Genomic DNA, 26,496 nt, shown 5'->3' on the forward strand with positions numbered 1-26,496 from the left:
CAGATTCACACAGTTAGGCAATAGAGTCTGAGGGAATTGAACATTGCACCATATAGAGACTAATCAGTCTGGACATCACATCTCTCAACTTCTTAGTGCAAGAAATCTGGAAAAAGCCAAAATTAATGTCAGGACAAAGGACCAAAATCAGGAACAAGTTGTAAATATTGCTCTTAGAAAGTTAATACAATAATGGGTTTAGCATTGGCATATATTTTTGAAGGATATGAAGTCTAAAACTTAAATGTCTGCCATTATTAATAACTTCAGTCATTAATGATTTGCTAGAATGCCACAAATTTTATGAGGAACAGACCAAAGATATGAAGCAAAATCTGGACATTCTGTAAAAATGTGGGAAGTTGAAAGGTAAGTTAAGCATACCATTTTTCTGACAAACAGTACAACTTATATTCTGTTGGGGCACCAGCATATTAATGCTTTACATGATACAGATACCAGTCTTTTTGAAATGTTTACATTCTACCCAGCAATAGAACTTATCTTCTTTTAGGGGTCCTGTTAATAATATACATATGACAGAAACTCATCTCTCTACTAACATTCAACCCAGCAATACATTCTTTACATATCATCAGCAGATTTAAAATATATGCAGCAAGTAATGTGCAAATATGAGCTAGCTGCTAGAGGTCCAAACTAGCCATTGATAAAATAGTGACACTTGTATTCGTTAGTAAGGTACTGAAGTAAGTCCTGTTAGAATGAATTTAATTCCTGTTGTTTGTGGATATCCTGAGGTAAGAGTTCCATGCTGCAAGGGCAAATCTTGAAAAGGCTCTTTACCCTAGTGCCATGTTGAATTGAGATCCGATGCATGTTAGCTTTACACCCGACGATACAATGTACCTTCTGTTTGGTGGGGTGAGCATATTGGTACATGAGACAGAGACTCATCTCGCTGATCATGCTAGCATTTCTCCTAGCAATACAGCTTACCTTTTGTTAGATAACATGTTAATGCTATGTGTGAAACTCATCGCTCTGGGAGAGTGAAAACATTCTACCAACCAATGTAACTTGCCATCTCTTAAGGGGCATGTCAAAGCAATACATGTGACATAGATCAGGCTTTCCTAGAATGCCAGCATGCTGCATAGCAATTTAACTTGCCTTCTGTCAGTGAGCATGATAATATTATAGGTTCATAGGAGAATACTAGGTTAACTGCTCTGAAGGGTCATTTTAAGTCTAATCAATAAACTGAAGTTAGAATAAAATCCTATATCTTTTATCTTGCACCTATGAGGTACAGGTCTTACCCATTATGCCAAACCCACCCATATATATGAAACAGATACTAATTTCTCTGAGCATGCTAGCATCAACCTAGTAACACAACTAACTCCCTGTTAGGATGTGTAATAATACAGCCCTTCTGTTAAGGGGTATAATAATACCATACATGAGACAGTGCTTCACCTCATTAAAAATTCTAATATTCTACTCAACAATACACCTTGTCTTTGGGTAGGGAGCAACTCAACACTACACATGACACAAAGACTCATCCCTTTTAGAATGCTAGCATTACAACCAGTAAAACTAATGTTCTTCTATTATGGGCACCATATTAACATACATATGTCAGAGACATATCTCTCTGAGCTCGCTACATCATGGCTCCTCCTTTGCCCACCAGAACTATAAGGTCATTACAGTCCTTTATGAAGTAGCCTTCATTCATTTAAGTCTGGTAAGTTGTGATTAACATTCCTTTGTGAAGCATTCTTTCACCAACAATGTTGATACTTCAGAGATGCACAGAAGTCATGTAAGACTTAATTGTGGGATTACCAGCAATCAAAATGGTTACTCAAGTCCCACCTAGAAAAAAAACTTATCTAGGACAAAAAAGTAAGAACTCTTTAAAGAGGCATTACATAAAAATACAGCCTTTCTTTGCAGACATAGAAACCTGCTAGAGTAAAAGATACTAATAGACACTAACCTATACAGGAAGGCAAGCAAGGTGTTTTGTTCATTGACTCTCAAAACTTGAGACCTTTGGATTTATAAAACCATACAAGACAGATTTATAAATCTGTACAAGACAGAATTTGATTTTAAGGGCTAGGTCAGGCCTCTGCTCCAGAGTCATGATGAATGAATTGCTCACCCTTGCCACCCACCTCATTCTGTCTTTTTAAGCAAGAACATCTTGCATACTAGTATTTGTCTAGTCATGGTTTCAACCAAATGTACTGTGACATCACGTCTTTCTTGCAACCAACATACAAAGTGCCTCCCAAAATTATTTAAAACCTTGTAGTCTCAGGCTAATTCTTACCTGATGCTTGGACTAAGACACTTCATTGATGGACCTCATTTATATCCATAAAACAAGCAGCACCAGAATTATCCATTCTAAAGACATAAACCTTGCCTGTAATATAAACATGACCTGATAGTGAGACAGGTATGTATGCCAGAAATTAGCCCTTCTATATGAAGTTCCTTCCTAACCCAATTCAAGTATAACTTGGAAAACTGGATGGGGAACCAGATATTCACCCCTGTTTGGTACCTATGTCTTTAATGGACACACATGGCTATAGATGATTCATCTCCCAGCCCACTGCTTGTAAATTTTCACTGCCAAGCCCCTGCTTATACTACCAATGGTACCAAAACATGTCACATGTCACAGATTTCTGATGCATTGTAAGATTTAAAAAGGCTCTAATGTTGTTAACTCAGTATGCATCTATGAACCTATTAACAATGATCATTTTCCTCTGTTCTAGGTCCCTGTTTTGCTTTCATCTTCATATCAGACTGCCATTTTATATCTCATTATTCAACATTTAAAAGATGTTTTTCTTTATTGTTAAAATAAGAAACAGACTCCACCCATAAAATGTATAAAAACTCCTTCAAATATTATATCCTATGCATGTGATACCATCTCTGTGGGATGCAAGAGAAACTGAACTGATAGACCTACCCTTATTTGTACTGATTCCTCTAGGTACACTCTGCAATTATGTCCAGACTGAACTGTATAGTCTACCTGTTCAGGGTGCTTCTACTTAATCCTTTTTGAATCTCTAATTGATATATATAATTTTCTGAATGCTTTTCGTTAGGTACCCTTCTCTTGTGGGTTAGTAAAGAGCAATCAGCTAGCTAGCATAAAATAATTTCCTCGTTAACTTATTCTGATAATATTCCCACACCCAAGTCACTTTGCCCATGGTCTTGTCAGGTATTTTAACCTGTCAGACCAGTTACTGGATTTGAAAACTCACCTGCAGAGAGAAGCTTTTTTTTTAAAGCTTATATTTTTCCTTTGGGGGCTCCTCTTGTCATGCCAAGAGCTTTAATTTGGTTTTAGAGCTTTTTATGTTATTTTAAGAGCTCACTCATATATTATTAAGGATGCTGGGAACACACACTGTTATTTACTCCGTTTGCTTGTCAAGCCAGTGTTTTAGTAAATCAAGTGCTTCTGGGACTTGAATATTCATCTGTAACGAGTAACTGGATAACCGGTTGCATCACAGGGTTTGGAGTTATCTAATTTGGATAACACCACCAACACAGTAGACACACCTTTTCTTATCAAAGAAGCCAAAGCATCAAACACAAGACTGAATAATCTAAAAACTATGAAGTAATCAGAGTTTCACTAAGACACAGACTCAAGAACTAACAAATATGTGGTCAGAAAACCGAAACTGAGAGAGAGATGTCAGTAATAGTGATACAGTTGACTGACATTTAGTTACAAGAAATAAACATTTAAAGAGAAGGGCTCTTGCTGATAGCAGCAGTATAGGTGGCCATTTTGAAACTTAGTCTGGATAACTTACTTAGAACACAGGATAAAGACATCATTGAGAGTCTGAAAGATAATGCTGGCAATATATCACTGTGGGACTTTTTAAAGTGTCATATACTCAAGGTACAGTATTCATGAGCTACTAATTTTTGATGATTCAATATTAAAACCAGAGGTGTGATATCTAAGTAAATTAGGTAAGGAAAACATTACAGTTTCCTCACTTCCTGGTGTGAAATTGATGGGCAGTACTGGTTATATCACATTAGAAACAAATGAAGCGCAGGCACACAGACATTATTTTGCACATAAGAATGGATTAGGTAAGGAAAACATTACAGCTTCCTCACTTCCAGGTGTGAAACTGCATGGATTAAGCTCTGAGCTATGGCCAGCTAAGACCTACATGCAATCAATTGGACATATAAGTCAATTTAAGTAAATCTTTATCTGCACTTTTTCAAATAAAATAGCATTTAAATTGATTTATTTGTGTTGCATTGAATGCTATCTAGCTGGAAGTTGTGGCTCTGTTTTTTCGGTTAATGCTTGTTAGAATTCCTGCATAGCCAGTGACAAGTGGGGGTAGTTTACTTCATTGTTATTTGGTTTCTGCCTTATATAAGGGTACATTTTGGATTATTTTCTGCTTAAACTCTGAGCTATGGCCAGCTAAGACCTACATGCAATCAATTGGACATATAAGTGAATTTAAGTAAATCTTTATCTACACTTTTTTTCAAAAAATACAGCATTTAAATTGATTTATTTGTGTTGCATTGAATACTATCTAGCTGGAAGTTGTGGCTCTGTTTTTTCATTTAATGCTTGTTATTAATGCTTGTTAGAATTCCTGCATAGCCAGTGATAAGTGGGGGTAGTTCACTTCATTGTTATTCGGTTTCTGCCTTATATAAGTGGTACATTTTGTATTATTTTCTGCTTAAACTCTGAGCTTTGGCCAGCTAAGACCTACATGCAATCAACTGGATGTATAAGTGAATTTAAGTAAATCTTTCTTTTCACTTTTTTCAAATAATACAACATTTAAATTGATGTATTTGCGTTGCATTGAATACTATCTAGCTGGAAGTTGTGGCTCTGTTTTTTCAGTTAATGCTTGTTAGAATTCCTGCATAGCCAGTGATAAGTAGAGGTAGTTCCCTTCATTGTTATTCGGTTTCTGCCTTATATAAGTGCTACATTTTGTATTATTTTCTGCTTAAACTCTGAGCTTTGGCCAGCAAAGACCTACATACAATAAACTGGATGTATAAGTGAATTTAAGTAAATCTTTATCTGCACTTTTTTCAAATAAAATAGTATTTAAATTGATTTATTTGTGTTGCATTGAATACTATCTAGCTGGAAGTTGTGGCTCTGTTTTTTCGGTTAATGCTTGTTAGAATTCCTGCATAGCCAGTGACAAGTGGGGGTAGTTTACTTCATTGTTATTTGGTTTCTGCCTTATATAAGGGTACATTTTGGATTATTTTCTGCTTAAACTCTGAGCTTTGGCCAGCTAAGACCTACATGCAATCAACTGGACATATAAGTGAATTTAAGTAAATCTTTATCTGCACTTTTTTCAAATAATACATCATTTAAATTGATTTGTTTGTGTTGCATTGAATACTATCTAGCTGGAAGTTGTGGCTCTGTTTTTTCAGTTAATGCTTGTTAGAATTCCTGCATAGCCAGTTTTAAGTGGGGGTAGTTCACTTCATTGTTATTCAGTTTCTGCCTTATATAAGTGGTACATTTTGGATTATTTTATGCTTAAACTCTGAGCTTTGGCCAGCTAAGACCTACATGCAGTCAACTGGATGTATAAGTGAATTTAAGTAAATCTTTATCTGCCAATTTTTCAAATAATACAGCATTTAAATTTATGTATTTGTGTTGCATTGAATACTATCTAGCTGGAAGTTGTGGCTCTGTTTTCTCAGTTAATGCTTGTTAGAATTCCTGTATAGCCAGTGATAAGTGGAGGCAGTTCACTTCATTGTTATTCGGTTTCTGCCTTATATAAGTGGTACATTTTGGATTATTTTCTGCTTAAACTCTGAGCTTTGGTGAGCAAAGACCTACATACAATCAACTGGATGTATAAGTGAATTTAAGTAAATCTTTATCTGCACTTTTTTCAAATAAAACAGCATTTAAATTGATTTATTTGTGTTGCATTGAATACTATCTAGCTGGCTATAGTGGCTCTGTTTTTTCAGTTAATGCTTGTTAGAATTCCTGCATAGCCAGTGATAAGTGGGGGTAGTTTACTTCATTGTTACTTGGTTTCTGCCTTATATAAGTGATACATTTTGAATTATTTTCTGCTTAAACTCTGAGCTTTGGCCAGCTAAGACCTACATGCAATCAACTGGACATATAAGTGAATTTAAGTAAATCTTTATCTGCACTTTTTTCAAATAATACAGCATTTAAATTGATTTATTTGTGTTGCATTGAATACTATCTAGCTGGAAGTTGTGGCTCTGTTTTTTCATTTAATGCTTATTAGAATTCCTGCATAGCCAGTGCTAAGTGGGGGTAGTTCACTTCATTGTTATTTGGTTTCTGCCTTATATAAGTGGTACATTTTGGATTATTTTCTGCTTAAACTCTGAGCTTTGGCCAGCTAAGACCTACATGCAATGAACTGGATGTATAAGTGAATTTAAGTAAATCTTTATCTGCACTTTTTTTCAAATAATACAGCATTTGTGTTGCATTGAATACTATCTAGCTGGAAGTTGTGGCTCTGTTTTTTTCAGTAAGTTCCCCACCCTCCCTCCCTGCTTTTGTTTTGGTGTTAATCTGGGTGGCTTTGAAACTGCCTTGTAAATTTGCATTTGGATACTCCTCCTGGGCCCATCTCATTTGCTCACACACAAAAAAAAATGCATTTGCACTTCTTTCATCTGCTTTTACTGTATTTGTGTTTCTTCCTACTTTATTACTTTATTTTGCTTTTGTGCCATTTTAAAAGTACTCAGTTATATTTATTACTGCTTGGTGGAACTATCATTCTAAGCCTTTTGGTTTAAGCACTTGGGCTTCAGACCAGTTGTTTTACATTAAAAAGGTTTGTGGTCTGCACTGTTGTGGCAGGACAGGTAGCTTACATCCTTCTAAGTTAGGAACTGCTGATTGATGGCTCAGTGTCTGTTATTTTTAAAAGTGTATTAGTTCTGGTTTGAGCAGTTAAGCTTCAGGCCAGCTATTTTACATTAAGAATGCTCGTGGTCTGCACTCTCGTGGGAGGAGAGGCTAGACTCTGCCCTTCTGAGCTGAGAATTTCTGGTTAAAGGCTTATAGTGCCTGCATATTTGAACTGTTTCTTACTGAAATTGGTGTGCCTTGTTTGCTGTAGCATAGACTAGATCAAGGCCTGCTGAATCTAGCTTTGTTTGCATAACTTGAGCACTAATCCAGGCCTTCTTCAAAGTATTCAGTTGTATTTGTTACTGCTTGGTAGTAACCTGATTAAAATGTAGCTATCATTCTAAGTCTTTTGGTTTAAGCACTTGGGCTTCATACCAGTTGTTTTACATTAAGAAGTTTTGTGGTCTGCACTGTTGTGGCAGGACAGGTAGCTTACATCCTTCTAAGTTGGGAACTGCTGATTGAAGGCTCAGTGTCTGTTATTTTAAAAATGTATTAGCTCTGGTTTAAGCACTTGGGCTTCAGGACAGTTATTTTACATTAAGAAGGTTTGGGGTCTGCACTCTTGTGGGAGAAGAGGCTGGACTCTGCCCTTCTGAGCTGGGAATTTCTGGTAAAAGGCTTATAGTGCCTGCATATTTGAACTGTTTCTTACTAAAATTGGTGCACCTTGTTTGCTGTAGCATAGACTAGATCCAGGCCTGTTGAATATAACTTTATTTGTACAACTTGAACACTAATCCAGGCCTTCATTTTTGGAGAAGGTTCCCCTGCACCCCAGTAGCAGGAGTGTGCAGTTATAACTTGTCTGATTGAAGTCTACAGGAACAGGGCTCAGTTTTGAGATTTTTTTACTGGTTAATTGGGTAATTTGTTTAAAAGCCTTTTCTGATTGCTTGTAGTCATCTAAAGCTGTTTTAATTCTATTTTTTGCTGTTTGTAGTTGTTTAAACCTTTTAAGTGTATTTGTTACTGTTTTGCCTTATCTTTTCAAAAAAAAGTTTTCCTTGTTTCCCACCTTTCTAAGCTAGTATAGTCCAGTTTTCAGGCTAGTGCTGAATTCAGAGCTGTGTTACAATTTTCTGAGTTGCCCATACCTTACTTGGATAGAAGGAGGTTTCTCTGTTCACCTGTGAGAGAGGGAGCTTTAAGCAGCCATCTGTCCCTGGAGGAGTGGTTCCAGCCCAGAAGTTAGTAGTTTATAGGCCATTTTGGGCTAATTTCTATCTCTTTCATTTCCCTGCTATAAAAACCGCATTTGCACGGTTTTGCACGTCCGGGCAGCGCCGGTCAGCTAGGGCTAAATTTATCCCGGCTCCACCAAGTCTCCTCTTCAGTTTTTCCCTGGAAAGTAGTCTAACTCTCAATCTAAGCACTTAAAAAGCATCCTACAGTCCAGCACTTGCTCAGACCTAATAGCAAGCACTAATATACCCCGGCACTTGATTGCCCAGCAGGGCAAGGCTCATTATTCACCCCTCACCAAGCAAGCGACTAAGCAACTCACCCTACTATTCAGGCATGACCAAAGGGCAATTTCAGGTATACTCTCCAGTCCAGCTGGTATACCTGGGTATCCTGAGGCAGTTTTACAACTGCCTCATGTACACAGACAACCCTCTCCTCCTACCACAAACCATTAACATATGCAAGAGATGCAATTATATAGCTAAACTGGAGGTTAAGCTCTCTCCACCCAAGACTAGAACAGGCAGTCATGAGAAGGTTAACACTTGCATCACACCTCCAGCCTCACATAAACTTACTAAACCAGCACTGGCAAAAATACACATAAATACACTAAATCATACTCAGAGGCTCTAAATAAAAACCTGTAAAAGCATCACAGACCTCCAAAGCAGACACCCAAAAAACCTGTACCTCCCGTCACAAACCAGACAACGCATAAAACACAAAATCAGTGTGCCGCATAATCACAGCCCTTAAGGCGAAATAAAATACCTAACACACTAGTAATTGGCGACTCTATAGTCAGGCACACTGACGTCCCACTCACTAGGCTGGACAAGGAGAAGGTTACTGTTAGCTGCCTGTCGGGAGCCAGAATCTGCCACATAACACAAGCACTCAGGTCACTCCAGAACAAGAACAAATATGACTCTGCCATTGTTCATGTTGGTGTGAATGACCTGAGATGTACCTCCCTGGACTACATGAAAAGAGACATGGAAGAGCTCTCTGATCATGTAACCCAGGCCGGTATGACCCTGACCCTGAGTAGCATCCTGCCCTCACCAAGAATGATACCACAGTATAAAGAAAATAATTATCAGTTTCAACAATTGGCTAAGCTTCTGGTGTCATTCAAAGCAGATACAGTGTCTGTAAGCCTGGGACGACATGCTCGATAAGCCTCATTGCTTCACAAGATACGATTTGCACCTGTCACCCCTAGGCTTTTGAATACTGGCCAAGGCTTTTGCTGGTCCCATAGTGCCTTTTTTTAGGCAAGGCTCAAAAGTCAAACCCACCTCCATAAACAGCACAAATAAAAAAAATGAGGGTTATGCTACTCAACGCCAGGAGTTTAAATCTCAAAATGCACGCGCTTGAAGCACTCCTTGGTATGGAGAACGTCGGCATCTGTGCAGTAACTGAAATTTGGTTCAGGGCTTCACAGAGCACCCCAGCAATATGGGGCTACAACTCATACCACACATTTTGGCCACAGAACATGGACCGAAACACAAAAGGAGGGGGTGTATCCATATTCATCAAGGATACCTAGACCTCCAGGTTAGTGATGCAGCATGATACCTCTGAGATCATCCATGTGCAACTAACAACAGGCAAATCTGCAATGCAAATTGTGGCCTGCTATAGACCACCCTCCATGACCGAGGACCACCACTCCGCCTTTCTGGACACACTGGAAAACATGAAGGTGCTACCGAACACCCTGATATTGGGTGATTTCAATTACCCTACCGTTAACTGGGAAAACTACTCAAGTACAAACTCCCAGGTCCAGCGCTTCCTGGAATTTATCAACTCAAATGCCCTGGGTCAGCTGGTAAACTCTTCTACCAGAGGTGAAAACATATTGGACCTGGTCATCACCAACATTGGCGACAGGTGTTCCACACCAGAGGTCAAACTGTCACTGTTTAGATCAGACCATAAACTAATCAGTCTAGATGTCCACACCACCACTTCCAACCAAGGAAACCACAGTGAAAACCTTTTCTATAGCAAACTTCACCTTACTTAAGACAGAGGTGGTAAGTTTCACAGCCCCCACGCTAAAGGATAACAGTGTCCAAGATGCAGGAACCTTTACAAATGCACTCTATGAGCACCTACAAGGATGCATGGATCGTGCCATCCCTAGAAAAACCAAGACTCACTCCCCTAAGAGAAGGAAACCAGTCTGGTGGACCCCTGCTATAAACAGGCTATACAATAGAAGGAGGAAAATAGTTCAGAAAAAAAAGCAAATCCCAAGAAGGAAAGACATCCCTGATCAGTATCAGTAAGAAACTAAGGTCCCTCATAAAATCCTCCAAGGCTAACTTTGAAAGAAAAATAGCCAAGGATTCGAAAGATAACCACAAAGCCTTCTTTAGCTATGTCAAGAATCTAAGTGGCAGCTCACAGATATGCTCTGAGCTAGTGCAAAATAGCACAAAATATACTGAACCCACTGATATTGCCAACATCCTGGCAGATAGATTCAGTGCAAACATCACCCCCTCTCACCCCCAAAAGGGCCCACGATAATACCGGAAAAGTGTAGTGTCCCAGAAATTACAGATGCACAGGTGAAAACAGTCCTTTCAAAAGCCAAAAGCACAGCATCAATGGGGCCAGATGGTGTCCCAGGCTGCTTCTTGCATGAACTACAGAACAAACTAACCCTCCACCTAAACACACTGTTAAACCTCAGCCTCTCCACAGGCTATGTGCCCATAGAATGGCGCACAGCAATGGTTATTCTGCTCCACAAAGGAGGGGCCACAACTGACCCTGGTAACTATTGCGCCATAAGCCTGACTAGCCTGGTCTGCAAGGCTATGTTGTGCATCATCATGGAACACATTAACAAAGACATTGGGAACCTCCAAACACTTAACCCAACCCAGTTCGGCTTTGTTAAGGGCAGATCATGCCTACTAAACCTGGTTAACTTCTTTGAGACAGTCACCAAGGCCATAGATGAGGGGAAGGTAGTTCACACAGCCTACCTTGACCTCACCAAGGCTTTTGACACCATTCCCCACTCGGGAATTATAGAAAAGCTCTCCAGTCTGAACATAAACCCCTACGTCACAAGATGGGTTGCCAACTGGCTTACAGACAGAACTCACACAGTAAGAATAGCGGGTTCCAGGACCGACTCTAAACCAGTCACAAGTGGTGTCCCACAAGGCTTGGTCCTGGGACTCCTACTGTTCGGCATATACTTCTCAGAAGTACAGGCAAACACAGGAAGACTATGGCTAACCAAGTTTACTGATGACTGCAAACTGGGAGCCATAATTGACTCTCCGGCTGACACGGACATTCTCCAAAAGGGCCTTACTGAGATGGGCACCTGGTGTCAAAGTCATGGTCTCAAGCTAAATGCCAAAAAATGCATAGTCATCCCATTTGGGAAAAACAAAACACCCATGAATTACCACATAGGTGGCAGCCCCCTTAATACAAAAGAGGTAATAAGAGATCTGGGGACCCAGGTAGATAGTAATCTCTCATCTGGATTACTGACCTCAAACATATGTCCTATGCAGCCTGACTGGAAAAACTCCAGCTGTACTCAGTCGCATATCGCTTACTCAGAGGTGATCTCTGCCTGACTTACAAAGCCATGTCCAACACAGAATTGATGGACATGCTCCACCTAAAGAAATCCAAGTCACTGCGAGCCACTCGCTCTTGTGAGCTAAACCTCACCACAACAATAAATAGAACATGCTGGAGGGATAGATTCCTGTCACAGAGACTCCCCATGCTTTGGAACAAAATTCCTAACTACATTAGGCAGAGCCCCTCACTAACACTCTTCAAGAGAAACCTTGACGAGTGGATGGGTAACAGAAAATACACCCCTGGGATCACTTCATTTACTCTTCTTGACAGAGGCTCAGTTAATTAATCAATGAGGCGTTGAAAGTTGACATACTCTGGCTAAACTTATAAATGCCCTCAGGCAGATAGCCTAGTACCTACCTATGAGCCTATGAAGTACTGGTTTATATCACATTAGAAACAAATGAAGTACAGGCACATAGACATTATTTTGCACATAGGAATGGATTAGGTAAGGAAAACATTACAGCTTCCTCACTTCCAGGTGTGAAGTTGATGGGCAGTACTGGTTTATATCACATTAGAAAAAAATGAAGCCCAGGCACATAGACATTATTTCGCAAATAGAAATGGATGATTTACATACATTATTCTTCAGTTAATATTATGGAAAACCCAATTCTAGACATTATGGAGACTCTGTAAAAAGCTTCTACAGAGCTCAGTGAAACCATCCCCTGGTGAATGACTACACCTGGATGAAGCACATATACTTAGTCTATAATATTAAATTAGATATATACTGATAGGAGAGTTACCATGACATGAGATTGTTTTCAGATGATTATTCCTACTTCAGCAATTATGGTGCTGCATGGCTTAGTGGTAGGTCATACAGACTAATGTTACCAAGGTCCTGGGTTCGAGACTGACAGTGGGAATTTATTTTATTAAGCTAGCGACTGCATTTCGCCTGTTTTACTGCTACTTTAAGTGATTTCTGCATTTTACACTGTTTATTGCACTTTAAGTTACTAATTGTTGCAAATTGTTTCTGTAGGCTACACACTAAAGTGCGCTAGCCGATTTACAGCATTTATAGCATTTACTGTCTGTTTTTTTCCTTATCTCTGTAATAAAACAAAAAAATCTCTTGTTTTCCCACTTTACTGAACTAGAGTAGTCCAGTTTCAGAGTTGCTGATCCCTGGGCTTTGTTTTTAGTTCCTGTTACTGATCCATTGCCTTATTAGGAAGGAGGGAAGTTTCTTTGCTTACCAGTGGGAGTGGGAAGCACTGAGCGCCTTTTGTCCGATTTGGTGAAGTTTCAGCCAGAAACTAGTAGTCCATTGGTCGTTTTGGGCCAATTCCTAGCTCCCTTCAGCCCCCTGCTATAAAACACGCTAAACTGTACTGCTGATCTAACCAGCATATCCTATAACTGAAAAGTTCATCTCTACTTGATTCCCAAGTAGACTATTCTCTATCTGTAAAGCCTAGCACTTACTCCTACAGTACTTGCACCTTGATAAAGCACTCTTATTATAGATAGTACCCCACCAGCCTAAAACCCACTTCTCCCAGAGTCCTTTGAAAGTTCTTTATCTACTACTTCTAGTATGTCGAGGGATCAGTTGCTAGTGTCCTCTCCAGCTCAACTGGTGAACCTGGGAATATTGAGGCAATGTTACAATTGCCTCATGTACACAGACAATCCTCTCCTTCTCCCACAAAACACAAATACATGCGAGAGATGCAACTATACGGCCAAACTGGAGGCTGAGCTCTCTCAACATAGGACTGGCAAGACCAGACAGGAGGAGAAGGTAACCACACACAATACATACCCAGTCACACATGGTACCATCACAACTTCAAATCATACACATACTCACACAAAGACATACTCGGAGGCTCTGATCAAAAATTTACCAAAACAGCAGAGGCCACCAAAGCAGACACCCAAACAACTACCACCTCACGACCCAACACATGCAACACATAGACCACACAGTCAGAGTGTCAAACAGTCACAGCCCTTAAGGCCAAACAAAATGCCAGACACACTTGTCATTGGTGATCCATAGTCAGACACACTGACGTCCCGCTCACCAGACTGAGTAAGGAGAAGGTCACAGTAAGCTGCCTGTCGGGCGCTAGAATCCGCCACATAACGCAAGCACTCAGGTCTCTCAACAGCAGGTACAAGTACGACTCAGTCATTGTCCACGCTGGTGTCAACGACCTGAGACGTACCTCCTTGGACTACATGAAAAGGAACGTCGAGGAGCTCTCTGATTATGTAGCCCAGGCAGGTATGACCCTGACCTTGAGCAGTATCCTACCTTCACCTAGAATGATGCCACAATACAGTGATAAGATGATCAGCTTTAATAATTGGCTTAAATTCTGGTGTCATTCAAAGGGGATCCAATGTCTGTCTGCCTGGGATGACATGCTGGACAAGCCACGCTGCTCGCAAGGGACGGCTTGCACCTGTCACCCTGGGCTTCCGGATATTGGCAAAGGCTCTTGCCACCCCATAGTGCCTTTTTAGGCAAGGCTCAAATTCTAAACCTACCACCCTAGAACACCAAAAGGAAAAAACTAAGGGTAATGCTGCTCAATGCCAGAAGTCTCAATCTCAAGATGCACGCACTCGAGGCCCTTCTCAATATGGAGAACATCGATGTCTGTGCTGTGACAGAAACCTGGTTCAAGGCTCCTGAGAGCACCCCAGCACTAACAGGTTTCACCTCATATCATGCGTTCCGCCCCAAAATCCGGACAACACCAAGAAAGGAGGGTGTCCATATTCATAAAGGACACCCACACCTCAAGGTTGGTGGCAATGCACGATGCATCGGAGACCATCCAGGTGCAATTAACCATAGGCAAGACTGCTCTGCAATTTGTAGCATGTTACAGGCCACCCTCTCAAACTCAGGAACCTCACATGTCCTTCCTGAAAACATTGGAGGGATAAATGTATCTCCAAACACCATCATACTAGGTGACTTCAACTACCCTAATATAGACTGGGAACACTACTCAAGCCCGAACACTCTAACCCAAAGATTCCTGGAGTTCATAAACTCAAATGCCATGGAACAACTAGTCACCATCCCCACAAGAGGTGAAAACATACTTGATCTCATCATCACGAACATGGGATCAAAATGTTCAACACCGAAGTATACCCTCACTGGTGAGATCAGATCATAAACTAATCTCGCTGGAGGTCCTCATCCGCCCCCACCTGAAACAAAAAGACCACAGTGAAAAACTTCTCAAAAGCCGATTTCACACTTCTAAAAACTAGTGTGGTCTCCTTTAAGGCCCCTGAGCCAGTGGTAAACATTACTCAAACCGCTGAATCACTTACAAATGCCTTCTACCAGCACCTACAGGACTGCATGGATCAGGCAATCCCAAACAAAACTAAGACTCTCTGTACCAAAGGCAAGCGTCCAGTCTGGTGGACCCCAGCCATAAACAAGCTCTACAACAAAAGGAGGAAGCTACTACAAGATAGAGCAAAATCCTTGAAAGGTAAGACACCTTTGATCATTATAAGTAAAAACTAAGAGCTCTCATAAAATCATCAAAGGCAAATTTTGAGAGAAAAATCGTCAAGGACTCTAAAGACAATCATAAGGCCTTCTTTAGCTATGTTAGAAACCTAGGAGGAAACTCCCAGATATGCTCAGAATTAGTTCAAAATGATGTGAAAATTACTGAACCTACACACATTGCTAACATACTGGCTGACAGGTTCAGTGCAAACTTCTCCCCCTCCCCAAAAGGAGAGATATCTATTCCAGAGGATTGTAGCCCCAAACATCTCCAACGCCCAGGTGAGAACTGCCCTCACTAAGGCAAAAACACAGCATCCATGGGACGGATGGTGTCCCCGGCTGTGTGCTTCATGAACTCAACTAGGAATTAAACCCACAGTTAGGACAGCTGTTTAATCTTAGCCTCACCTCAGGATACGCACCAAGGAGTGGCGCACGGCGACTGTGGTCCCACTTCATAAGGGCGGTGCCTCCACAGACCCTGGAAATTACCGCCCCATTAGCTTGACAAGCCTTATCTGCAAAGCCATGGAGAGGATCATAATGGAACTCATAAATAAAGACATAGGAACTTGCAGACTTTGGATCCAACCCAGTTTGGCTTTGTCAAAGGCAGATCCTGCCTCTTAAACTTGGTTGACTTTTCGAGACAGTCACCAAGGCCATTGATGAGGGAAAGGCAGTCCATACAGCCTACCTCGACCTGGCAAAGGCCTTCACACAATACCCCACTCAGGTATCATCGAAAAACTCATCAGCTTGAATGTAAACCCATACATCACAAGATGGGTTGCAAACTGGCTAAGCGACAGAACCCACAGGGTCAGAGTTGCTGGAGCCATGTCAGACTCAAAGCCTGTCACAAGTGGTGTCCCACAGGGCTCAGTCCTGGGTCCACTCTTGTTCGGCATCTACTTTTCTGAAGTACAAGCAAACACAGGAGGGTTATGGCTGACAAAGTTTGCAGATGACTGCAAACTGGGCCATAGTTGAAAACACATCTGACACAGATATCCTCCAGAAGGGCCTCACAGAAACGGATAACTGGTGCCAGAGCCATGGCCTGAAGTTAAACGCCAAAAATGCATAGTCATACCCTTCGGGAAAAACAAGGTTACCCCTAGCTACCATATAGGTGACAATCCACTGAGCACAGAAAAGTCATCAGGGATCTGGGGACCCAAGTTGACAGTAGTCTTCGTTTGACACTCATGTTGCTAAAGTAGTTAGGAAAACCTTCTATATCGCCCACCTGATCATGAAGGGATTCACATCTAGATCAAGGGAGGTCATTGTCCCCTGTACTCATCACTCATTAGACCTATGATTGAGTACAATGCCCGTTCGAATGTATCTGACCAGACACCTGATGCAGCTTGAAAGGCCCCAAAAGTTCCTCACCAAAAGGATAAAGGGTCTCAAAAATATGTCTTATGCTGCCCGACTGAAAGAACTCCAGCTTTATTCAGTCTCATACCGCTTGCTCAGAGGTGACCTGTGCCTGACATATAAGGCCATGTCAAACCCAGATTTGATGAATATGCTTCACCTCAAAAATCTAGATCCCTCAGAACCACAAGGGCGGGAGACTTAAACCTTGACACGGTTATAAATAGAACATGCTGGAGGGACAGATTCATCACCCAGAGACTCCCTATGCTGTGGAACAAAATCCCGGTACATGTGAGGCAGAGCACCTCGCTGGCCTTGTTCAAGAGGAATCTTGACCAATGGATGGGAGATCGCAGATATACCCCAGGGATTACTTCAGTGTCACTGCTTGACAGAGGCACAGAAAAATGATAGGCATAGTTTTTATTCAAACTAAAGGGGTGGCGAAAGCCACATAACTATGGGCTAGGCTTATAAATGCCCTTGGGCAGATAGCCTAGTATGAACCTATGAACCTATGAACCTATTTGTACCTAGCAAAATCTCAGAAGTTATTAAACCTTTTTTTAGAGGTTCTCGGCTCAAGTGGCCCATTAGAACAAGAATATTTGCAAATTTTATGAAGTATTTTTATTGTAATGCCCAGACTCTTGCCATTATGGAGGCTTGGGACTCTTCAGTCTTATATTTGGATGGTGCAGTGGTGCAGTGGTTAGCATTGTCACCTTACAACAAAAGGTTCTCCAGTTTGATTCTTGACTAGGGTGCCTTCTGTGCAGACTCTACATGTTCCCTCTCCATTTGTGTGGGTTTCCTCTGGGTGCTCCAGTTTCCTCCCACATTCCAAAAGCATGCATCTGGAGCATTTCTCCCCAGGTGCCCACTGAAAATTGGCTCTGTCCCAGTTGGGCTTTCCTGGTAAACAAATGTTAAATAAATAAATGCAAATGGCTCAGAAACAACAGAAACACTGGTAAAGTGTTGCTTTATCTTAGCCCTCCTTCTTATTTAATAGATTACTGTGAATATCTATCTAATTTAAGTAAGATCCTAAATTATGAGAAAATCTTGATGGGCTGCCTATAATGACATCAATTGCCTTAAACATGTGGCAATAAAAACAAACTCTAAGGATTTTTTCAATACACTCACTCACTTAGTATGGTCTTAAGAAAATTTGTCATGACAATATTGAGAAAGAAATAAGATTTTAGACTGCATAGCAGTTTCTACCCCCAGATTTATCTAAAACGTTATGGTAATTTGGCCACTGGGCTGTTCAAATCACAATTCCATTGAATTTCATATAGCTAGAGTAGTGCCTGAAGATAACAAAATAAAACAATTTCAGTATGGTAGTACTGACTATTGTAAACCACACAACATTATTAATAATTGTAATTGGGGTATGCAGTCATTAGACACAGAAAGGGACTTTGGCTACCCCATGCTAGAAAATATTTTACGGCATAGTGTGGGGCACTGCTGTAGTATAAAATATAAGAACAGCAGCAGAATGTTTTCATTTTGGTGAAATTGGGATGTAATTAAAATGCACATGAAAAAGGCTTTTGGAGTCAAGAAAAACGTTACCAATAACCTGAATAAGAATAAATTGAACAAGGTAAGTAAGTCCTTGAAAAATAAAATTGCACAAGTAAGAGCCAAATAAGAAAGCTCACTATGGATTCTAATAATAAAAGAACTATCAACTAATATGTTAATAATAACAGTAAAATCAATCCCAAACAAGGGCTTTAAAAATTAACAATTCTTTACTTACAGATACCATATAACTTCAAGCAAGTCCTTCATTTCTGTCTGTAGAACTTCCTCTGATATAAGATTTGATCCACAGATCTTGTTGGAAATTTTTTTGTCAGTATATAACAAGTAAGTCAGTTAAAACTGCAATAAATAAAATTAAAACAAATTAATCAGATGGCCCAAATTAAATACCGACTGTATTTTTGTACAACATAAAAAGCACTCTTGCACTAGTATCGAAAATGTTTTGAATAGACTTTCATACTGCAGTCAATTCCCTAAGTTTGGGAGTTACCTCATATAACACTTATTTACAAAAAAGAAGGCATGGGTGAGGTAAAGAATGACAGACTGTTAATGTCTTGAGAGGTGCTTCAGTGATACAATGAACACTTTACTAGGTATTAATCAGCATGGTTTTATTGGAAGCAGGTCAGTGCTTTTAACGCTACGTAATTCTATGATCATATTAGCACGGCTGTGGATTTAGGATCACCATCAAGTGTCATCTACTCAGACTTTGCAAAGCCTTTGACTCTCTACTTTTTCCTTGCATTATAAAAGCACTAAAGCAATACAAAGTTCAAGCCATATATTATTAAGTGGTTACTGGAATGGATGGCAGGGAGTGCTCAGGCTATGCTAATTAATACAATAATGTCAGAGTCTAAGACAGTTACTTCAGAATTATTACAGGGCTCCATTTTAAGGTTGTTTTAAACCATGCATCTGCAATACTACAAATCTGTCAGTGCAAAAACCCACTTCCATAACTTTATGGCTCATACAGATTATCCCAGCCCTAACTAAATGTTCTTGTAATAACTTATCGTAGTGTGTGTCATCTGTATCCTCCATGCCCATATATGTTTTAGTGCCTATGCTTTCATTCTATTGGAAGGACAGGATTATTGCCCATTTTCCATGGTTAAAGTTATCTAGGGTTGTGTAATGCTCAATAGCCACCAGGTACGATCCCATAATCATCATCCTTGCTTTTACAGCAGAAACCTTTTTGTGATTAGCTGTGATTTTTGTCAGTACAAGTATGCATTTATAATAAGGAGCATCCTAGAAGACAGCAATAAGAAAAAAAGCCTCTACAACAATAATGGCAATGACAGAATATTATAGGAGGGATTTCAATACTGTATATTTGAACTGTACATTGTATATAAAAGCTGACAAACTAGGTCAATGCTTTCACCTTTTTAAAGAGATTTCTGAAAATATTTGAAAGATCTTTAAAGTATAATAAAGATATTGCTCGATGTGAGCAAGGAAATTGGATGACCAGTGTGAAGGATGCCCCCCCCCCCCAGGAAGACCCAATAATATTAGGGTAAGAGATTTCACAGATGCAAGGGCAGTGGATCAGTCCTGAAAAGCACACCCAAAGAATTTCAGAAAAGTGTTTATTTTTAGTGAAGAGCCAGAAACTAGAGACACACAGCCTGCTGGCAAAAAGAAAATAAAGGCTGACTGGAAGATAAAGGAGGCATAGATGTTGAGACTAGTGTATAAAACGGATAAAAGAAATGATAAGATCATGTATTAAGGCAATAATGTATTTAAAGCATGGCTGAAAAGTAGGAATGAAAATGTCTAAAGCATGGCTTAGTTGGCAGAACTGTAAACAGAGCACAAACTCTTGACTAAGGTATTGGCACTATCCTGAACTGCAGGTATATTATATGATTTTTACAATTCCCTAGAAAAGATATATAGTGGTCTGATATTATGTATTTAGTTTTGGTGAATGCCACAAAAGAGTATGATTTCAGATCATGCACATAGGATGTTTATTTATCTCATCTGGTCTTTGAACAGCCCACCTAGTAAACCGAATGAATCTGTATCTGGTTTAGTAGCATTGCAAACTACTTTATAATAGCTGAAAAAATGTAGTTAGTCATGCACAAATGTTTGATTTCCTGTAGACAACAACCAACTGTCTATGAAAACATAGTACTGAAGGTAACCTCCGTAACAACTACAACTTTTTTAACATAATGGATGTTTCTGTAAATATTGTACTGTGGTTATTGTTTTTTTCTTGACTGTGTTAATGTTTGCAATAAAGATCCTTAAAATAAAATGTGAGGTAGAAAAGTAGGGTATCTCTGTATGAGATGGGGGGTCTGAGGTTCAAGCTGGTGAAGGAGTATGGAGTGTTGAAATGCAGTTATATGACAGGAGAAGAGAGCAAGTTAAGTGCTTTGGAAGATATAGCTATTACAGTAGTAGTGAAATATTGCTGTGTTTACATAGTATGCAAGCCTCCTAAAACAGATAGTACTAAAGATGAATTGTGATCTAGAAAAATTAAAAGATGGAGGAGAACGTACCAGTTTTATTCATTAATTTAACTGACTTTGTTAATTGGGTAAGTAGCCTGTTCCATAGATTTTTTTTTCAGCTACAATTTGTGCTAGTAGACAGTCATAAAAATTATATAAAGTAGGAAGAACAAAATCAAACAACATATATTATTACATGCTTTATTATTTATAAGAAACAAAATTATGCATCAGATGGAAAACAAAAGAAATTTTGGAAACCCCATTTGGTTTAGTATGGGGGAGAGGAAAGCAATTATGAAATAAGAGAAAACTAGACAGTGGTAGAGAGAACACAGAGAAAAGAGATGAGGAAATAAAAGAACAGAAAAGACCCACTATGTACCCATACCTTGAACTAAGAAATAAACTGCCATATAGAGTAACAAAAGAGAGGAAACACACTGAGCCAGATATCAATTCCAATACCTTTTCATGCACAAAATTAAATTACTAAAAATATACCTTTTTTAGGTAGCTATTTCAGCACAAGCAAAATAAAGGTTAGAGTTTTGCCTTGATCTTTTGATCTGCTATTATGAAAGGCATAAAAAGCTCATGTGTAGTCTGTCCTGAATGCCAAAGGACAGCATCCAACTTGGAATTCAAGAATGCCCTGGTACCTCTGACATGTTAAAAGTCCCTTTTCAACACACAAAAGTGGACATTGTGGGCTCAACTGAGAAATCAAATAATAGCCATTCATCTGTTAAGTTCTTCACCTGGAAGGTCTGCCAACACAATGACCAGAGTTCTGAGGATTCTGGGAGTTAGCATATCCTGTCTTTTTGCTTTCTGTTTTGCAATGTTAGCCAAATTCCTCCTTATGTCCTCTTTTTCTATACTGGTGTGTTTCTACTGTCTACCTCATTCTCCTAATTATGCCACTTTTCCATTGCTTTGTTTTGTGAAGAAGGAAGCAAAGATTGGTCAGGTCTTTTTATGCATTCCTCACTATTGTTATGCAACTATAAAATACTTGCTTCCTTTTGTGGTCATGCCTTCTAACTTTATTTTCAGCTTTATCACCCCCTTTATTGTTTTTCTTCTACTCCCCATGTGCTGCATCTTTTCCACCTCCCATCATCATCCTTTATATGTCATGTAGGCCCTTCCATTAGGCCCATCTGCTACCTTCACTTACCTTGGTAGCCACATCAGCCTCCTCTTCTCTTCTCTTCTCTTCTCTTCTCTTCTCTTCTCTTCTCTTCTCTTCTCTTCTCTTCTCTATTCCTTTTTTGCATGTTCTTCCTCACAGTCTTGTCCATAGCCCTAAGTACTCCACTCCTGACCTATTCTGATAAGATAATTTATTCTCACTGTTTGGTCACACACTCCTACCTTATCTTTGATTCAGTCACAGAGCACATCATAAAACACTTTCATACAATCCCACTTCATAGTCTTTTGCCTCTGTATTCTTATTCTTCCCACAACCACACAGTGGCATGATCACTGCTGACAAACAATACTGTATCCTGGACATCTAGAATCAGTCAGCACTGATTAACACCACATTCAAAATTCTAAACCTTTCTGATACAGTCTTGCACCATGTGTATGAATGTTTCATGATCCAAAATATCAATTATCTCCTGTTACCTCTTTTCTCTAGAGGTCTGTCTTTTCCATTCTAATCCCGAAAAACTAATTCCTTATGTGTATTAAGGAATATTCCTATCCATTATTTTATTCTGTCCGCTGGTGTCTCATCTTCTTCCTTTGTTGCATTTGGGGAAAGATAATGTAGATAAATATATGTGTATATACCTTTAAGAAGCTATCCAAGGGCTTGCACAAGTGTATAAATACTGAGCATGTGCAAGCCTGACTGCCATTTTGTAGTTAGCTGTTGAGATGTAAGTATGTATGTATGTAAGGTCTGTTTGTTAACTAGTTCATTCATACTTAATGATGCTGCTATCCATTCTGAAGTGTTTGTATATATTAAAGCATCAGAAAGAAACTCCAAGCTTTCTTGTTCTATGTATTAGAGATGAACGCGCGATATGGTGCCAGAAGCAGTATATCTAAAAGGACATGGAGCTAGAAGAGGCATACTGAAAGGGCATGAGAAAAGGCTTGACTAAAATGATTTAAGGCACTGGTATAGGTGCTGGTAGAATATACAGGAGTGTATCATTCCTAAAATGTGGATACTTTGCAAAGCAGGTCAGAAACGAATTTCAGGCATTAAAACTTGCTCAGCGCTATTTCTTTTCACATAATATGAAACGAGGCATACAGAACATTCTAAATGATATTCACATAAACTGATATGTACAATACTGGTAAAAATATTTGAGTAACTATGCAAAATGTTTGAAATAAAGTCCAAATTGCATAAAACAAATAAAATAAGGGGAAACGACTGCATTTTCAAAAAGCATGTGTATTTTTTGTATTAAGCAAAGATATTGAAGTTATTAGAAGTGTATAAAGTGTTTGCATGTTTGTGCAGTGTTACAGTAAAGTTATTTTGTCCTGCTGTCTATACAGGAGAGGGGCAAAACCATCATATTGTTGTACGAGCTGAGTCAATGGAGGACCCAGAGTGCTTAAAACATAAATTTAGAGAAATGTGTAACCCCCTGACAAATGTTACAATGGAAAGCACTTATTTTACACAAGGGATCAAAAGCTTGGTGAAACTTTTGCAGCATATATAACTGACCTGAGAAATAAGGCTGAAACGTGCAGATTTGGTGAGTTAAGGGATGAGTTGATAAAGGACAGACTTGTGTGTGGTATAAAAGATGCTGTGAGAAAGATTTTGCTTCATGACAGTGATTTAACTTTGAATAAGGCCATTGAGATTTGTCAAATATACGAGCTCACAGAAAAGCACACAAATATACTTCTCCAAATAATGAAAGAAACAATCCCAGTAAATAAAAAAAAAAATCGAACTGTAAAATCTTTTATTGAATAAAAACATGAAACTGAACAGTAGAACAGCAAAATAATACACAGTCTTTCTTGTCCAATCAAAAGGACCACTTAGAATTCAGTTTTAAATGAAAGTATCTCTACTGTAAGCGAACTAAAGGAGAAATCGCACAAAATATAATACAGTGCAACTTGTTTTAAAGCTGCATTTGTGGGAAACATATTTTAATAATGATTTCAAATAAGTATGTAGTTTTTGTTAATCATTTATGCATGTGTATGATACAAGTTTATGGTACTATATCTTTAATTTTAGTATGAATTCTAAGTGGTCTTCTTTGATAGGATAAGAAAGTGGGTGTGTTTTTTGGTTCTTTATTCAAATGTGTTCAGCGCACCTGTTTTAATATGGTTCTGATGATGTCTTTTAAAGCACAAGATGAAAGTACTTAACCTTTTATTGTTTTGCCATTTTACTGCTCAGTTTCACATTTGTATTTAATAAAAGATTTTACGGAATCCAGTCCTGGTCCTTTGGAGCTCCTAGTTGTGGTTTGACACAAATGTACTTACAAATGAGATTAGCTCTAGAACGCACAGTGATAAAGCTCATGTTGATAGTATGTAGCACGTGGCTAAAAGAAACAGGCCCAAGCATGTGGCAGCAGTTGTAACCCCTGAAGTACTCACTGTTAAACCCCAGAACTTTCTAACACATTCCAGACTTCACACAGTCTCAGTGAAGCATAAGAGTGAGTCAGCAAGCTCAAAGATTGAGCCCCAACCAAGTTTTATTTCCAGCTGTTGTAAATGTGGTGGAAATCATGAATCTAAAAGGGAAAAGTATTTAGCTTTTGGTCAACAATGCCACAAATGTAATAAATGGAATAATTTCAAAAGGTTTTGGAAATCAAAAGGCTTCATTATTTTATTAAAAGGGAACATTTTAAGAAATGATTTGATCAGTTAGACAGTGGAACGGCTACTCTTTATGTGGATGGTGTGTCAGTGCTTCGTGAAACAGTCAATGCAGTAGATTTAAGGGCAACAAATTAAGTATTTTGTACTGTTTGGATAAATGGCAAACTCGTAGAACTCAAAGTTCACACAGGTTCCAAGTGTAAGGTTATGTAAGCAGAAACAATTGCTAGTGTGTGTCACGGTGAAAAGCTTGATTTGGGAAAGTGTGCAAAACTTGTTGCTTATGGAGGTGAAGAAATTTAAACTGAAGGCTCAGTACTGTTTTCATGTTTTTCTACTGGAAGAAGCTACAGCTTGTTATTTTATGTGATCAAGAGGCACGTCTGGTCATTATTACGACTTAGAGACAGTTTGAACATGGGACTGCTTTCATTTAATAAGGAAGTCCACCAAGTTAGCTTAAAAGACCACTATAATTTTGCCCAGCACATTTTTGTTACCTATGCAGATCTTTTCGAAGACAAACCAGGAAAACCTCCAGTTGTGTACTCCATGAAATTAGACCCAGAGGTCAGTTCAGTTATCAGGCCAGCACATAAAGTTCCAATAGCCATGCAGGACATGTTTCTTCATTTCAGTGACACTTCCTAACTAACACTTTCATTCCTATTGACCAACAATCCTTGAATCAGGTGAAATTGACACTGTTTTCCCCAGACTCATGTGGGTAATTCTACTGCGCTTTGCTGTCCTCCCGGAAAACAACTAACCTTTCCCATGGTATCTTCTCTATGACCTTTCCTGATACCAAAGCCAGTCTTATGGATCTGTATTTTCATTGATCATTTTACTCTCTTCTCATGCACAGTGGTGCCATGAAGTTTTCCCTCTAGGCATCCCCAAACTACTGAGTGACCTTACTTGTTTCACTTACTCATTCTTTGTGAATGCTTTTTAGATATGCGTCTATTACAGCTGTCCTCCTCCTCCTTTGTCCCTCCCCACCACCACCACCAAGGCTGGCATTCTTTCTTCCTTCTTTTCTATAATGACTCATTTATTTATTCTTTCTTGACCGGGTTAGTTCCACTAAGCTAGTGGCCTCTTTTTAGGAGAGACCTGAAGTCATATTTATACTTCTGGCATGAGGGCATCAGAGAATGTCCCTTACTCTTTTGGATAGGTGCCTTAAAATCTTTTACATCCACATGAGCTTCAACCAACTCAAACAGATGGGGCCTGAGTTTAATGTCTCATCCGAAGGACAACATAGTCAGGAGTGTAGTACCACCTTAATGCCACACATCAGTGTCAGCATTCCTAACACCTGTAGTGGTCTTCCAACATCAAAGGCAACAGTTCAACCTGTTGAGCTACTGACACTGCTGAATAAAGAAGCAAACAATTAATTAAGGATTTCTGGATTTTGCCATCCTTATTTCTTCAATTTCTCCTCCTCATCTCTGCACTGATTTTACTGTATATATGTTGACCATACAATTTATCTATAATTATGTCTCTATTTTTTCTGTACTTCTGCAATTCGTCTGAGTCTTGCCAACATCTGCAACTATATATGGTGGGCTGTGCACTTTAACAAACCACATCTTTCACCTATACAGCTAATATTTTCAGTTTTTACTATTTTTTTCTTAGATTCAGTTTTACCTACATGGTACCGGACCACTTCCTGAACACATACAAACACTTCTGAACATTCCTTTTTTATCTGTTTTTGTAGAAAGATCATACAGCTGAATCCTTTTATTTTTTTTCAGGCAATTAACTTTACAGCATAATTTTTCATCTTGCTTTACTTGCTATTTCCCCTTACTGTCTTCTGCACTTTTATGATTATCTTATAAGTGGTT

The sequence above is a fragment of the Protopterus annectens genome, chromosome 4.part1 (assembly GCF_019279795.1).
Source record: "Protopterus annectens isolate FY-2018-M chromosome 4.part1, PAN1.0, whole genome shotgun sequence".
NCBI classification, from domain to species: Eukaryota; Metazoa; Chordata; order Ceratodontiformes; family Protopteridae; genus Protopterus; species Protopterus annectens.